We start from the raw sequence: 4,520 nt of genomic DNA on the forward strand, positions 1-4,520 counted from the left end.
GGAGGACTTATCAACAGGGTCTTCAGTGCTTCCCAGGTGGAAGGACACATTGAGAAAGTATATACAAACAGTTGGAGAGCTGACTGCAGAAGGGATAAATGAGTGATTAAGGTGGATGTTACTGTTCTTGCACTCGTAGCTGCTTTGTTCCTTTCCAGCTGTTCCACAGTGCTTCCGAACAGCTAATACAAATTGCACTGTGTTCCAGCACTGGATGGAAGTATTCCTTGTGCTGACATGAGGGGTTATTAGCAGAAGGAACTACACTTCACAAATTTGAGAGTCCCTGGTCTGTTAGCTACAAGGGAACTCAAACTTTTGGGCTACTACCCCTGGTGGTGGGCATTGTGTGTTCATCAACACTTTTCAGCATCCTGAGCTGCAGCTGGCCTTCCTGCTCAAATGCATAAAATGACTGCCTGGGGTTGCCGACGGTACCTGCATGGGGCCATCTGTGCCTGCTGCGTTATTCGGAGCAGCAAGTTTGCTGAAACAGGATGCTATTTGCAGGGAAGGGTGCTTCAGAGGCAGGGAAGCAAAGAAAAAAAAAAAAGAAAGCAATTTTCTCTTGATACTTGATGTCCATTTCAGGGTAGCACACGGAGAACTAATCATGCAAATCCAAACTCAAGGGAAATAAGCCTTCATTTCTTCATCTGCTGCTCTGAAACTAAGCCAACAATACATACAAGCAGTATCCCTGAGGTGACAAAGTGCATTGTTGATTTATAGGCAACGCATATTGGATTACTGGAGACTCCACACTGTGAAATGATTATAAACCAGTAATTAGCTGGTGAGAAAGGGATAATTTGCTTCACAATTCTGAAGCCAGATAAAATCAGCTGATTAAAAATAAAGCACAGTTAACTCAGTCCCTTGTGCAATTAAAAACTCATAAAACCTGACTGAAGTAGTAGGAAAGGCCTTAAACAGCAGGAAAAAAAAAAAAACGCATCTAAGAAATATGCTCAACTAACAGTAGGGTTGGGTCCTGGAAGTTTTCTTTAAAGACAGAATGAAGTGCTATGGCTCTTCACCCCGGAGAGCCCTCACTCAGACACAGCTTAACCTTTGGATGGAAAAATGAGTGTGCTGGAACTAAACACTGTCTGGCACAAGGAGAGCAGCTCATCAGAAGATGTTTTTTTGATGTACCATTGCTTTGGAAAAATACTTCCTGCAGGTGTTCTGAAATCACCTGGAGTTTTTCAGGAGCTGCTTGATTTAATTTTCGAGTCCCTGCTGTGGTCACACAGACAAAATCTGGAGAGTCCCTCACAAACAATTAGCTGCTGCAAGTGCTAGTGGCACAAAATAGCCCTATCAGATGTGTCTGGCTTTTTGAGAAGGCTTTCTTATCACTGTATTCTGCTAGCCTGAAGAATAAGACTCATTTGAGCAACAAGTGTGGGTAACTAGCACAGAGGCTGACAGCAGGAGAAGCAGGGAATAGGAGTACAAAACTTTTACAACAATTCTGCCTTAAAATCATCTCTACAAAGAGCCAAGGTGTATCAGCAACAGCTCCGATTTTCAGAGGTAACAGGAGCCCTCAGAATGTCAGCTGTTTGAGGTCCCTACAAGAACTGTGCAAGTTACACACTTACTAACTGCAGGGCAGCACTTCACAATTACAATATTTACAAAGAAATTTACCCACAATAGTACAAAAACTCCTGGTTTTCTGCATTTGTCTGACTTCCTGAGGAAATGACTGTGTACATCTTAGCTGATGATTTCTAAACCTGCTGGCTCTTTCCAACTAAACAGAAGGAGCAAGGGAGCTCTTAGAACTAAAATCCTCAGTGGTTATACAGCTGAAGAGAAGCCTTTAAAGTATCTCCATAAGGCAAAGGCTGTCCTGTGAGCATCGCTTTTATTAGACACAAGAAACCCTGAGCGGGAGAAGGACCAAACAAATCTCCCAAACCACAAGAAAAACTTTAACTGGAGCTTAGAATAACTGAACCTTGTGTTACAAATCCAGAGGTAACAAGGTTTCTGTAGTTTGAGGTTTATGAAACTGTTCCTGTGCACTGAAAATATGATTTCACCCAGACACAGACACTGCTGTTTTTCTCCCAGCCATTTTATAAAATATAATTAATCTACATTTTAAAGGCCTTGATGGGTTTTCTCTCATCATGGAACAGTGAGATTGATACCCAATTACTGAGCACTCAAGCTCACAGATCATTTCCATATAAAATCATTACTTTTTTTTTAATTTTTAAAATCCACCTTTTATTTGATTTAGATGTTAATGCTCGTTGTTTATATAATAAAAGGAGAGGAGCTAAAGCATGAATGAGTGTTTATTAACCTTGCTAATAAGACAGGCTTTTTGAGTCAAGATGGATAATATCTTAATTGGTAAAACAGATGCATCGTCATTTAGCCAAGTAATCCTTTCCAAACAAGGTTAGAAGCAGCAATTTTGTTTGTTGCGGATGGAAATAAACTTGTCATGTTCTGCACATCAATTTACACACTCTTACATTCCCACTTAAATCAGTAAGAATGCAGTCCTTTGATTCCCCAAATAAAGTGACCCATGATGAGAATATATGGGAATATGGATGTATAAAGCATATTAACTGATCTTAATTTGCAATCTTTGTCTGTATGTGAAATACTGAACACAATCTGAACATTCTTGTAATTAATCTAGAATAGAATGATACATTTCCATCAAAAGTTATTTGCATCTTTAATATCAGGATAAGAAAGTGCATTAAAAGATGCCTCAATGAAGAATTTTCCGTAATGTTTAAAAGCATAGCCTTATGGCTGACATTTGTGCACACGCTGTTGTAAATGGCACTGATGATGAATGTTGACATTTCACACTATTGTGATTGAATCCTGCTAGCTCATCCTCAAAAATGACCCTATTAAGCATCTGAGCATTTATTAACAGGTATGAGCAGTCTGTTACAGCCAACCATACACACACCAAAAATACACTCCAAAATTTGTGCTCTAGTTGAATCCATTAAAAATGATAATCTAGATAAAAAAAATGTCAAAATTATTCCAGTGCTCTAAGTAATGTTACACCAAAAGCACTTCTATTACTTCATTCCTCTTATGAATCCTTTTTCTTTCAATTTATTTTCTGTAATCTCTCAGTCCTTTTCACAAAGCACTGAATCAGCACTGAACTGTGAATACCCATCAACTGGAGGTTATAATTCTTATAGTTTATTTTCTATTTCTGAAAGTGTTCTGTAGTCAACCAGAATGCCTAAGGGGCCTCCTGTATGCAAATCTAAGGCTTCTAAATATCTAGCCAAATTTCACGTTCTTAGACACATTGGATTTCCTCAGATTATCACCTCGAGTAGGAAAGTCATCCTCATGTTATGAAGTATCCTGGGAGGAAGCATGGACAGAGATCTGTGCATTACTGGCAGTTTAAATAGTCCCTTGGGACTTTAGGAACAATTTAGATTAATGTAAAGCTTTTTCTTAGCTTCTGTGTACACTGAAGCCTGGCCCATAAAAGCCTTAAAGCACAGAAAGGAGCATCACTTACCTAGAAAGGAAGTTCATTTATTTGAAGGGCTGGCATCTACCAGTGGAGAATGGAGAAGCGTGACTTATTTCCATCGGGATGACCATGAAACTCTGGAGGAGATTCTGGAGGAGATACTCCTGTAAGAAAAACAGATCAACTCCAGTCACTCACCATTGTTTCTGAACACTTTAACTTTATTAGGCATCAAAGTTTAGCTGATGCTTGACAGTTCCTAAACATCATCTATCATTGATTTTATATGGGAGTTGTAAACTGTGAATGCTTTGACTGTCAACTGTGAAAAAGTTTTTGTCATGGCCGTGTTAAGAAGCATGCTCAAGACTTAGTGGGTCTCTTAAAAGATCAACTGCTTTCCTCAGGATTTGCAGGAAAAAAAAAATGCAGTGTGTAAATATTTAAGCTGTTGTTTGTAGTCAGAGAAACTACACAGATGTCTAACCTGCATTCTGGACAGTTTCTTGCAATTACACAGTTGGCAGAAACTTGTTTTCTATTCCTTTGAAGTGAGAAGAGATAGTACGTAGTTAGCACACAACAAGCTAATTTGTGCCTTTCTTTTCACCCTTCTTTGCCATTTTCTATTTCCTTCAGCTTTTTAGTCTAAGTCTGATGTCCAGCTTGCCCACAAGAAAGTAGGGGACATCTAAGTTGAAAGGTGACGTGCTGAAAAATCTGCTTTCCTAAGGAATATATCCTGAGCATCACAGGTCTCTCATGAGGCCATGGAGTTCATCACCCCAATCCATGCCCCAGTTCCCAAGAAACATGTGCATTGAATTAAACACCTAACAGATAATTAAACCTGCTTGGACAGAAACAGTGTTCAGTTCCTCCCTTTCATTAAAGATTTTGATTGTATGATTTACAGTCAAGACTGAAATGTAATGACTTACCTGCAAAAATTCAAGGACAAGCCACAACAAACAAACAAAGCAAAACAACAACAACAAAAAAGAAAACACCAACCAACAAAAGC

This window comes from Anas platyrhynchos, chromosome 7, assembly GCF_047663525.1.
Source record: "Anas platyrhynchos isolate ZD024472 breed Pekin duck chromosome 7, IASCAAS_PekinDuck_T2T, whole genome shotgun sequence".
Taxonomy (NCBI): domain Eukaryota; kingdom Metazoa; phylum Chordata; class Aves; order Anseriformes; family Anatidae; genus Anas; species Anas platyrhynchos.